We start from the raw sequence: 12,738 nt of genomic DNA, 5'->3' as shown, positions 1-12,738 counted from the left end.
GGGGGGAATGAGGAGGGAGGGAGGGAGGAAATGAGGAGGGAGGGAGGGGGGAATGAGGAGGGAGGGAGGGAGGGGGAATGAGGAGGGAGGGAGGGGGAATGAGGAGGGAGGGAGGGGGGAATGAGGGAGGGAGGGAGGGGGGAATGAGGAGGGAGGGAGGGGAGGGAGGGGGAATGAGGAGGGGGGAAGAGGGAGGGAGGGGGGAATGAGGAGGGGGGGAAGAGGGAGGGGGGAATGAGGAGGGGGGAATAGGGAGGGAGGGAGGGGGAATAGGAGGGGAGGGAGGGGGAATAGGGAGGGAGGGAGGGGGGAATAGGGAGGGAGGGAGGGGGGAATAGGAGGGAGGGAGGGAGGGGGGAATAGGGAGGGAGGGAGGGGGGACGGGGGAATAGGGAGGGAGGGACGGGGAATGAGGAGGGGACGGAGGGGGGAATGAGGAGGGAGGGAGGGGGGAATGAGGAGGGAGGGAGGGAGGGGGAATGAGGAGGGAGGGAGGGAGGGGGAATGAGGAGGGGGGAATAGGGAGGGAGGAATGAGGAGGGGGAATAGGGAGGGAGGGAGGGTGGGGGGAATAGGGAGGGAGGGAGGGTGGGGGGAATAGGGAGGGAGGGAGGGAGCGTGGGGGAATAGGGAGGGAGGGAGGGACGGGGGAATGAGGAGGGACGGGGAATGAGGAGGGAGGGAGGGGGAATGAGGAGGGAGGAGGGGGGAATGAGGAGGGAGGAATGAGGAGGGAGGGAGGGAGGGAGGGGGGGAATGAGGGAGGGAGGGAAGGGGGGAATGAGGGACGGAGGTAGGGAGGGGGGAATAGGGAGGGAGGGAGGGGGGAATAGGGAGGGTGGGAGGGACGGGGGAATAGGGAGGGTGGGAGGGACGGGGAATAGGAGGGTGGGAGGGACGGGGGAATAGGGAGGGTGGGAGGGACGGGGAATAGGGAGGGAGGGAGGGACGGGGGAATAGGGAGGGACGGGGGAATAGGGAGGGACGGGGGAATAGGGAGGGACGGGGGAATAGGGAGGGAGGGAGGGACGGGGGAATAGGGAGGGAGGGAGGGACGGGGGAATAGGGAGGGAGGGAGGGACGGGGGAATAGGGAGGGAGGGAGGGGGGAATGAGGAGGGGACGGGGGAATGAGGAGGGAGGGAGGGAGGGGGTAATGAGGAGGGAGGGAGGGGTAATGAGGAGGGAGGGAGGGAGGGGGTAATGAGGAGGGAGGGAGGGGGTAATGAGGAGGGAGGGAGGGGGGAATGAGGAGGGAGGGAGGGAGGGGGTAATGAGGAGGGAGGGAGGGAGGGGGTAATGAGGAGGGAGGGAGGGGGGAATGAGGAGGGAGGAGGGAGCGGGAATGAGGAGGGAGGGAGGGAGGGGGGAATGAGGAGGGAGGGAAGGAGGGGGAATGAGGAGGGGGAATGAGGGAGGGAGGGAATGAGTGAGGGAGGGGGGGAATGAGGGAGGGAGGGAGGGGGGAATGAGGGAGGGAGGGAGGGGGGAATGAGGGGGAGGGAGGAGGGGGAATGAGGGAGGGAGGGAGGGGGGAGGGAATGAGGGAGGGAGGGAAGGAGGAGGAGGGGGGGATGAGGGAGGGAGGGGTAATGAGGGAGGGAGGAGGGGGAATGAGGGAGGGAGGGAGGGGGGAATGAGGGAGGGAGGGGGGGATGAGGGAGGGAGGGGCGAATGAGGGAGGCAGGGACGGGGGAGGGAGAACCTTGGGATGCATTCCACCCGGTCCCGGGGACTTGTCCACCTTCAGTCCCGTTAGTCTATCAAGCACTACCTCTCTAGTGACAGTAATTGCATTAAGGACCTCATCTCCTACCTTCCTTCGATCTTCAATATGAGGTAGTGGGAAATGAGGGGGCAACGAGGCAGGAGGGGTGAGAAATTGAGGGTGCAAATGGGAGGGAATGAGGGGAGGGGGGAATGGGGGTGGGACTGAGACGGGAGGATGGAATGGGGGTTGAAGGGAGAATGAAGGGGTGAATGGGCAAGGTGGGAGGGAATGATGGGGAAGGAGTGAATAAAAGGCAGGGGAATGGGGGGTGGGAAGGAATGAGGGAGGGGGGTGGCTGGAGATGCACTTTATGCAATTGCAGATGTAACTCGGAGTGACGGCTGCTGTGAATTGGGATACACAACAATTGGTAAAGTTACAAATGTGCGATATATTCAAGAATGCAAAAGCAAAATACTGCGGGTGCTGGAGATATGAACAGAGAATATTCAGTGGGTCTGGCAGCACACATGCATGGAGCGAGAATGAGCGTTCACCTTTCAGTTTGATGACCATTCACCAGCTGCTGCCTGACCTGCTGAATATTTCCAGCGTTTTCTGTTCTGGAATGTTCTGGGTTTTGAAACATGTCCATTACTGTCTGATGTGGGTATGCCGGCGTTGGACTGGCGTAAACACAGTAAAAAGTCTGACAACACCAGGTTTTAGTCCAACCGATTTATTTGATAATAGACTCACAAGCTTTCGGGGTTAGCCCCTTCGTCAGACTTTTACTGTCATTACTGTCTGGCCAGCGGTCTCCCTGGGGCTGATCCAATTGGAGTCAAACGAACGGAAAGGTAGGGAGGGAGAAAGGAAGTGGGTAAGGGGTAGTTGTGGGTTGGGAAGCAGGGGAAAGAGAGCGGAGTGGGGTGTGGGGACAGATGCTACTTTATATCAAGCAGAACAAAGTGATTGAGAAATTAATGGAGATTTTTTGAGATGTAAGGTAAGGGGCAGGAGGTTTAGAGGGGATTTGAAGATAAACATTTTAACCCAGAGGGTGGTGGGAACCTGGAACTCGCTGCTAGAGGGTGGTGGAGGCGGGAACCCACAACAAGCATTTAGATGAGTATGTATGCATTTAGATGCATACAAGGCTATAGACCAAGTGCTGGAAAATGGATTAGGTTAGGTGCTTGATGGTCGGCAGAGACACAATGGGCTGAAGGGCCTCTTTCTGTGCTGTAAAACTCTATGATCTGTTGACGAGGAGCTAAACAGACTCGAAACGTAACTCTCTCCCCGCAGACGCTGCCAGGCCTGCTGAGTTTTTCCAGCACCTCTGTTCCTTTTAAGGAAAACTTGATGGTGTAGTTGGCAATAGAAGATATTTTCGATGAATAGAATGTGGCGTCTGAGTCACTGGAGCCATTAAAACAGGTGGGTAGGATGGTTAGAGGATACAAACTTGGCTAGGGCCAGCTCCAGGGCGAGGAGGGTCGAATGTCAAGGGGGTTTGAAATAACCGAGGTAGGTGGAAGAATTGAAATGTACAGGGTTTGCGTGTAAACGTAGATTGTAATGGAGACGGAACTCCCTGCCTGGAAAGGAAGAGTGGGACGGATAAAAGCAGGATGCTGGATTCTGAAACAAAAATAGAAAATGCTAGAAAAATCTTAGCAGGTCTGACAGCATCTGTGGAGAAAGAATAGAGCCAAAGTTTCAAGCCTGGGTGACCCTCTGTCAGAGCTGAGATGGAGTGGACTTGAACCAGCTTGGACTTTATTTGATTTGATTTATTATTGTCGCATGTATTAGTGTACAATGAAAAGTATCATTTCTTATGCACTATACAGACAAAGCATACTAGAAGGAAAGGAGAGAGTACAGAATGTAGTGTTACAGCCATAGCTAGGCTGTAGAGAAAGATGAACTTAAAGCGAGGTAGGTCAATTCAAAAGTCTGATGGCAGCAGAGAAGAAGCTGTTCTTGAGTCAGTTGGTACGTGACCTCAGACTTTGTATCTTTTTCCCAACGGAAGAAGGTGAAAGAGAGAATGTCCGGGGTGCGTGGTGTCCTTAATTATGCCGGCTGCTTTGCTGAGACAGCGGGAAGTCAATGGATGGGAGACTGGTTTGCGTGATGTGTTGGGCTACATTCAGAACATCTTGTAGTTTCTTGCCGTCTTGGGCAGAGCAGGAGCCATACCAAGCTGTGAGAGAACCAGTATCAACACAATGGGCCAAATGGCCTCTTACCTGCTGTATATTTTTACGGAGCTATATGGTGTGGCTCTCCTAATTGAGGCAGGTTGCGCACCCTCAGGGCAAAACCAGGCTTGAGTCACATTGCAGGCAGGGAGCTGGTCATTTAAGCGTTGACAGATGGTGCGTTACAGGAGTGTCTGTCTTCAGAGTTCTCGAACCATTCGAGTGGAATTAACAGCCTGGGTTATATGTATGAAACGACAAACCAACCAAGTTTGACAGTCAAAAACATCCACTGCTGGAGGATATTCTGGATTTGATTTAATGTTTTGATGTCTTCAGTTGGTTAAAAATAGTGGAATCATGTGGAGAGTGAAATGAACAAGACAGTGCAGTTTTAATAGTGCGTGTGTTGAAATATTTTGCTGCCAGAATGAGGTTACGGTTTAAAGGAGAAATAAAGTTCTTTTAAGGTTTATTTATTAGCGTCACAAGTTGGCTTGCATTTTTTTTCATTCGTGGGACATGGGTGTTGCTGGCTGGGCCAGTATTTATTGCCCATCCCTAGTTGCCCTTGGAGAGCAGTTGTGAATCAACCACATTGCTGTGGCTCTGGAGTCACATGTGGGCCAGACCAGGTAAGAATGGCAGATTTCCTTCCCTAAAAGACATTGGTGAACAAGATGGGTTTTTGCGACAATTGATGGTGGTTTCATGGTCATCAGCAGATTCTTAATTCCTGTTTTTTTTATTGAATTCAAATTCCATCATCTGCCATGGTGGGATTCGAACCCGGGTCCCTAGAACATTAGTTGAGTTTCTGGATTAATAGTCTTGTGATAATGCCACTAGGCCACAGTGAAAATTCCCTAGTCATCACACTCCGTTGCTTGTTCGGGTACACTGAGGGAAAATTTGGCATAACCAATTCACCCCGATCAGCATGTCTTTTGGACTGTGGGAGGAAACCAGAGCATCCCGGGGGAAACCCAGGCAGATGTGGGAAGAACATGCAGACTCTGCACAGACAGCTGGGAATCGAACCTGGGTCCCTGGTGCTGTTAGGCAGCAGTACTAACCATTGTGTCACCATGACACTCTGTTAGAGACAGTAAGAAGTCTCACAACACCAGGTTAAAGTCCAACCAATTTATTTGATAGTAAGCACTACTAGCTTTCAGAGCGCTGCTCCTTCGTCAGGTGAGGAGCAGCGCTCCAAAAAACTAGTGGCGTTAACTACCAAATAAACTGGTTGGATTTTAACCTGGTGTTGTGAGACCTCTTACTGTGTTTACCCCAGTCCAGCGCTAGCATCTCCACATCATGACCCTGTTAGAGACATAGATGAATGAAGGGTATTGGGGAATTGTTCAAAAGAACGAACTTGCATTTTTTCATATATGTTGGCAGTGGTGGGGGGTCCAATGCACTTTTCACACGATGAATTTTGACGTGTAATCCCTGCTGTAATGTAGCCAGTAGCCAATTTGTGCACAGCAAGCTCCCACTAACTGTAACAGGAAATGAATACATTACTAATTCCTACGTTCTTGAAGAAGGAGTGAGGTTAAAAGGAAATAAAAGTTGAGAAAAGCAGGAGGGAGAGATGTCGAGCAAGACTCCACTGTCACTGAGTCAAAATCCTGGAACTTCCTCCCTAACAGCACCGTGGGTGTACCTACGCCACATGGATTGTAGTGACGCAAAGTGGCTTCTGGAGGGCGATTTGGAGTGGGCAGTAAGTGCTGGCCTAGCCAGTGGTGTGCAACCTCTGTGAACAAATAAATAAAAGGGGAGCTGGCATCTCAAGGCAGAAGTGAGGGGGGGGGGGGGGTCATGAGGTAGGGAATGGAGCAGCGTGGCGGGGGGGAAGGAATTGGGAAGTGAATTGTGAAGATGGGGTGGCAGAGAGGGAGTAGAGGGCGAACTTTATAAGTGTCTGGAGTGGGGCCCAGACTGAAAACAACAAAAGCTGCTGATTTATGGGATGTAGGTTTAATGAGGAGGGCGGGGGAGGAAGGGCCAGTGTTTTACTGTGGTGATGTGAAAGGGATTGAGTTAGAACAGCTGTGCCTGGGGGGGGGTGGGGCATCTCTGAATATCCGAGTGGTCAGGATTAAGTGGGTGGTTTCCCTGGCTCCCTTCTCATTAAACCCTGATGGGATTTGCAGTTCAGTTCATTCGCCCGGAGAGACTAGCAAACTGGAGGTGGCCTGAACGGGGGAACAAGTAAAAGGTTTGTCTCTTTTTTTTGTCTAAACGTTGTCCCATCTGTGTTTTCGTTGCCGTTTTAAGACGGAAAATCAGTGTGACAAGCTGCTGGTAAACTGCTTTCAAACGCTGTTATAATGTGTGTTGTACAGTGCGATAGTCCCACTGCCTTTACAAGGTGCAGTCCCTCTGTGTGTGTGTGTCTCTCTGTCTGCGCGCCCAGGAGAGGAAGAACAAGGCAAAAAAAAGCTACATTTATTCCCACACCACATGGGTGTTCCCTAAAAATGGAACATTTTTCTTAATTCATTCCAAATGTTCTAAATTTCTAATGAGAATGAAGCTGCTTCCGCCCCCCGCCCCCCGCCCCCCGCCCCCCACTTCAGTTCTGATTGTCATAAACTAAAAGTTGAGGATGTCCCTCTGTTTTCTTGTTGATGGAGTCAGAGGTTTACAGCATGGAAACAGGCCCTTCGGCCCAACTCGTCCATGCTGCCCAGTTATTACCACCAAGTGGGTCCTAATAACCTCTGTTTGGCCCATATCCCTCCACATCCATCTTACCCATGTAACTGTCTAACTGTTTTTTAAAAGACAAAATTGTACCTACCTGTACTATTATCTCTGGCAGCTTGTTCCAGACACTCACCACCCTCTTTGTGGGAAAAATTGCCCTACTGGACCCTTTTGTATCTCTCCCCTTTAAACCTATTCCCTCTAGTTTTAGACTCCCCTCGATGTGCAAGGCTTTCTGGTTCCTATTTTGTTTTGCTGACCAGATGATGCAATTCACAGGCCCTCAGTTCCAGGAGCTTTGAGGTTGATTTTTTTTTTCCTTTAATTTAATTGTGGGACATGGGCGCTGCTGGCTGGCCAGCATTTATTGCCCATCCCTAGTTGCTTTTGGACAGAGGTCAGTTGAATGTCAACCACATATTGGTGGCTCTGGAGTCGCATGTAGGCCAGTTTTAATGTGAGCTTACTTGTGACACAAACTTTAAATGTATTGAGCCTTGGCTAGACCACAAGTTTAATGTAAATTCTCTGCTTGGTTTTGTCCTTCCAGAATGAGGCACAGTTTTTTAATGGTTTTAATAATAGTCATTGTTACTTGTAGTGATTTGTTTATCTGTGCTCGTTTACATTGTTCTGCCTCTTTATCAGTCATTATTCTTCCTACCAAACTGCACCACCTTCACTTATCTGCATTGAATTCACTTGCTAATGAGTTGAACACTGAACTTACTGACTCTAGTAAGCTTCCTAGGATTTCAAAATTAGTTTGCTCAATGTAGGAGTCGCTGTGCCTTCCCATGGTAACCATAATGTGGAGATGCTGGTGTTGGACTGAGGTAAGAAGTCTCTCAACACCAGGCTAAGGTCCATTAGGTTTATTTGGAATTATGAGCTTTTGGAGTGCTGTTCCTTCATCAGGTGAGTGACAAGTTGTGTTCACAAACAGGGCATATATAGACACAATCAATTACGAGATAATGGTTGGAATGTGAGTTTTAACTGGAGAGAGGGTTAAGCACAAGTTAAAGAGGTGTGAGTTCTCTCAAACCAGGATGGTTAGTGAAATTTGGCAAGCCCAGGCAAGTCATGGGTGTTACAGATAATGTGACATGAACCCAAGATCCTGGTTGAGGCCATCCTCATCTGTGTGGAACTTTGATTTGATTTATTATTGTCATGTACTAACATACAGTGAAAAGCACTGTTTCTTGCATGCTAAACAGACAAAGCATACCATTCATAGAGAAGGGGAGAGTGCAGAATTTAGTGTTACAGTCATAGCTAGGGTGTAGAGAAAGATCTATTTAATGCAAGGCAAGTCTAGTCAAAAGTCTGACAGCAGCAGGGAAGAAGCTGTTCTTGAGTTGGTTGGCATGTGACTTCAGACTTTTAGAACATAGCACAAACAGGCCCTTCGGCCCACAAGTTGCACACAACCATACCTACCAGGCCTATTTATAACTTTCAATCCCATTAAATCCCACGTACTCATCCAGAAGTCTCCTAAAAGACCCCAGTGAGTTTGCCTCTACCACCACCGGCATCTGATTCCACTCACTCACTCACTCACTCACCACCCTCAGTGAAAAACTTACCCCTGACATCATCTCTGTACCTGCTCCCCAGCACCTTAAACCTGTGTCCTCTTGTAGAGACCATTTCAGCCCTGGGAAATAGCCTCAGAATCCACCCTATCTATACCTCTCAACATCTTACAAACCTCTATCAGGTGTGTCTCCAGGGAGAAGAGACCTAGCTCCCTCAACCTATCTTAAGGCATGCCTCCCAATCCAGGCAACATCTTTGTAAATCTCCTCTGCACCCTCTCAATAGCTTCCACATCCTCCTTGTAGCGAGGCAACCAGAACTGTGCACAGTACTCCAAGTGGGGTCTGACAAGGGTCTTACAAAGTTGCAGCATTACTTTCCAACTCCTAAACTCAGTCCCTTGATTAATGAAGGCCAGTACACCATACGCCTTGACCACATCCTCCACCTGTGAGGCCGATTTTAAGAGTCCTATGGACCTGGACACCAAGGTCCTTCTCCTCAACACTGCTAAGACTCCTACCCTTGATATTGTACTCCTGCATCCCGTTGCTCCCGCCAAAATGGACCTCTACACATTTATCCACGTTGAAGTCCATGTGCCACTTCTCTGCCCAGTCTTGCATCCTATCTATTGCCTTGCTGCAACTTCTGACATCTCTATATATACATTTTATATATGATATAGATTCTATATATAAGATACATTTTGTATCTTTTTCCCGATGGAAGAAGTTGAAAGAGAGGATGTCCTGGGTGCCTGGGGTCCTTTAATTATGCTGGCTGCTTTGCTGAGGCAGCAGGAAGTGTAGACGGAGTCAGTGGACGGGAGGCTGGTTTGCTTGATGGACTGGGCTACATTCACGACCTTTTGTAGTTCCTTGCAGTCTTGTGCAGAGCAGGAGCCCTTACCGAGCTGTGATACAACCAGAAAGAATGCTTTCTATGGTGCACCTGTGAGAGTTGGTAAAACTTGGTTATTCTGCACTGTTGTGTATCTTGAAGGCTTCCTCTCTGCAGTCACCTGTAAAGACTCGATAACCTGTTGAGACTCTCATTCCAACCGTTATCGTGAATTGAGTTTGTGTCTATATGTGCCCTGTTTGTGAACGCAACTCTTCACTCACCTGATGAAGGAGCGGTGCTCGAAGCTCATGCTACCAAATAAACCTGTTGGACTTTAACCTGGTGTTGTGAAATTATTTACTGTTCCCACGGTAACACTGTCCTGCCAGGGATTTGTAATTTGATATCAGTGCAGCCTTTTTTCACCCAATAGCGAGCACCTGAGTTGATGAATGTCTCTCGTTTATTTATCTCTGGGAATGATCTCAAGCGAGCAAAGCCAGGCTCCTGAATGGTGGGGTAAGAGAGCTTTAATTATGGGGAGGCTGGTTGGTTCGGAGCTCACAGGCCTGAATTTAATCTCCCTATTGTTTACATTCGCCACATTGCCAGACAACTGTTAGATAACCTATCCAGCACATGTGCTGTCCTGGCTGGCTGCAACAGCAGGGAGGGTGGTGGAGGGGAAGAACATGGATCAGATTTTAGGATAATCCATCTCCTTGGAATCCACTTAATCTGGAGCTGGGTTTAAACTGCACCAAAATAAAACGCTGTTTGAGTTCAATACTGGAGTCAGTTAAGCTTTATGCATATTGTGGTTGAGAATTTTTGACTTTTTTAAAATGCGGGATTCTGGCAGCTATTGTCAGTCCCAGGAAGTGTCCGTGATCCACTCGACTGCACAGAGCGTGGGTCCAAATTTGAGATTTAGGCTTGTACCTAAACACTGAGGCAGCACAGTGGTTAGTGCTGCTGCCTCATGGCACCAAGGACCTGGGTTCGATTCCCAGCTTGGGTCACTGTCTGTGTGGAGTCTGTACATTCTCCCCATGTCTGTGTGGGTTTCCTCCAGGTGCTCTGGTTTCCTCCCACAGTCCAAAGATGTACATAAAAACATAAGAAATAGGAGCAGGAGTAGGCCATCTAGCCCTTCGAGCCTGCCCCGCCATTCAATAAGATCATGGCTGATCTGTCGTGGCTCAGTTCCACATTCCTGCCCTCTCCCCATAACCCTTAATCCCCTCGCTTATCAAAAACCCATCAACCCGCGTCTTAAAACTATCTAGCGAGGCAGCCTCCACCACCTCAACGGGCAGAGAATTCCAGAGATTCACCACCCTTTGAGTGAAGAAGTTCCTCCTCAACTCCGTTCTAAACTGCTCCCCCCTTTATCTTGAGGCTGTGCCCCCTAGTCCTACTGTCCTTTCTGAGTGGGAAGAGTCTCTCCACCTCTATCCTATCCATCCCATTCATCATCTTATATGTCTCAATGAGATCTCCCCTCATTCTTCTAAACTCTAACGAGTACAAGCCTATTTTATTCAGCCTCTCCTCATAGCTCAAGCCCCTCAACTCCGGTATCAGCCTAGTAAACCTACTCTGCACTCCCTCCAAGGCCAAAATATCTTTGTGTAAGTGCGGCAACCAAAACTGCACACAGTACTCCAGCTGCGGCCTCACCAATGCCCTATACAGCCGCAGCAAGACCTCCTACTTTTATATTCAATCCCCCTCGCTATGAAGGCCAGCATCCCATTTGCCTTCCTGACCACCTGCTGCACCTGCAGGCTGGGTTTTTGCGATTCATGCACAAGGACCCCGAGGTCCCTCTGCACTGTTATGTGCAGGTTATGTGGATTGGCCATGCTAAATTGCCCCTTTAGTGTCAGGAGGATTAGCTAGGGTAAATGCATGTGGTTGTGGGGATAGGACCTGGATGGGATTGTAGTTGGTGTAGACTCGATGGACCAAATGGCCTCCTGCACTGTAGGATTCTATGATTCTAGGAAGAGTTTTCTGATTTATTGTCCTGTGTATTGGAGTACAATGAAAAGTGTTGTTCCTTGAGTGCTATACAGACAAAACATACTGTTCGTAGAGTACATGGGGGAGCAGAAAAGGAGAGGGTGCAGAATGTAGTGTTAGTTTCTCTACACCCTAGCTATAACTGTATGTAGCAAGTCTAGTCAAGTCTGACAGCAGCAGGGAAGAAGCTGTGCTTGAGTCAGTTGGTTTGTGATGTCAGACTTTTGTACCTTTTTCCTGACAGAAGAAGGTGGAAGAGAGAATGTCCAGGGTGCGTGGGGTCCTTAATTATGCTGGCTACTTTCCCGAGGCAGTGAGAAATGTAGACAGTCAATGGATGGGAGGCTGGTTTGCATGATGGATTAGGCTGCATTCGCGACCTTTTGTAATTCCTTACGGCTTTGGGCAGAGCAGGAGCCATAACCAAGCTGTGATATATCCGGAAAGGATGCTTTCAATGATGCATCTGTAAAAATTGATGAGAGTTGTAGCTGACATGCCAAACTTCCTGAGCCTCCTGAGAAAGTAGGGGTGTTGGTCAGCTTTTGTTGCTAAAGTTTGATCAGGCACTGTCCATTGCTTTATATTTCCCCAGCTGTCAGTCACTAACTCCTGGTGCTGACTGGGCAGTGAACCCCTGGGTTGTTCAGTGGCTTAGCCATTTTGGGCAGGGCAGGGTTTAATGTGCTTCGCTTTGTCACAATTGTGCTTTAACCCGATCCAACTTAAATTGTAGTATTTTACATCAAAACAGAAGAATCTCATTTGACTTGTGAGTTGCCCTCAGGACAATCATACAATCCCTATAGTGCAGAAGGAGGCCATTCAGCCCATTGTTGTCAGTGCAGACTCAATCGCACCCAGGCTCTATCTCCTTAGCCCCACTTATTTACCCTCTGCGACCCCCTGACACTAAGGAGCAATTTAGCATGGCCAAGCCACCTAACATCTTTGGCCTATGGGAGGAAACTGGAGCACCTGGAAGAAACCCACACAGACATGGGAAGAATGTGCATACTTCACATAGAAGTCACCTAAGGCTGGAATTGAACCTGGGCCCCTGGCACTGAGGCAGCAATGCTAACCACATTGCCACCATGCTGCATCCTTTCCAGATGTATCACAGCTTGGTATGGCTGCTGCTCTGACTGAGACCACAAGAAACTACAGAGTTATGAACATAGCCCACTCCATTACACAAACCAGCCTCCCATCCATTGACTCTGTCTACACTTCACTGTTAAACCCTCATTTGTCTCATTCACCCAAATTCCTGTCATTTTTAAAATTACTTCTGTCCAGATTGTGATCCACACTCTTTTGGGTTCTGTTTTCAGCATTAGAGAGAGTTTTGCAACATTGAACTGGACTGTTTCACCCAACTAGTCTTTACTGGTGTGTCTGTTCCATGTGAGTTTTCTCCCACCCCATTTCATATCTCCCTAACAGCATATCCTTAAATTCATTTCTCTCTCGTTCACTTGACTAATTACCCCTGTTGCATCGATACTAATTGCCTCAAAAATGCCTTGCGGGAGTGAGTTCACATTCTTGCCATTCCCTGGGTGAGGAAATTCTGAATTCCTTATTGGATTGAATTAGTCACCCATATTTATGGTTCCCAAGATTAAACATCCCCAGAAGTGAGTACCTGTGGGTGGCACAGTGG

General features: G+C 49.0%; 2 protein-coding genes across 2 annotated transcripts in view; both read left to right on the top strand.

Annotated features, from left to right (window-relative positions):
- Window positions 1-12,738, top strand: part of LOC145362138 (alpha-actinin-4-like) — a 117,797-nt gene that overhangs the window by 51,644 nt on the left and 53,415 nt on the right. The gene's annotated exons all lie outside the window — the stretch shown is intronic.
- Window positions 6,095-12,738, top strand: part of pak4 (p21 protein (Cdc42/Rac)-activated kinase 4) — a 156,155-nt gene continuing 149,511 nt past the window's right edge. Inside the window, exon 1 of the mRNA XM_080218151.1 lies at window positions 6,095-6,156. The gene's annotated coding sequence lies outside the window, so the exon portion shown is untranslated. The remainder of the gene's footprint in view (window positions 6,157-12,738) is intronic.

The sequence above is a fragment of the Carcharhinus amblyrhynchos genome, unplaced genomic scaffold (assembly GCF_965287045.1).
Source record: "Carcharhinus amblyrhynchos unplaced genomic scaffold, sCarAmb.v2.hapA scaffold_37, whole genome shotgun sequence".
Lineage (NCBI taxonomy): Eukaryota > Metazoa > Chordata > Chondrichthyes > Carcharhiniformes > Carcharhinidae > Carcharhinus > Carcharhinus amblyrhynchos.
This window is presented reverse-complemented; position numbering and strand designations above follow the sequence as displayed.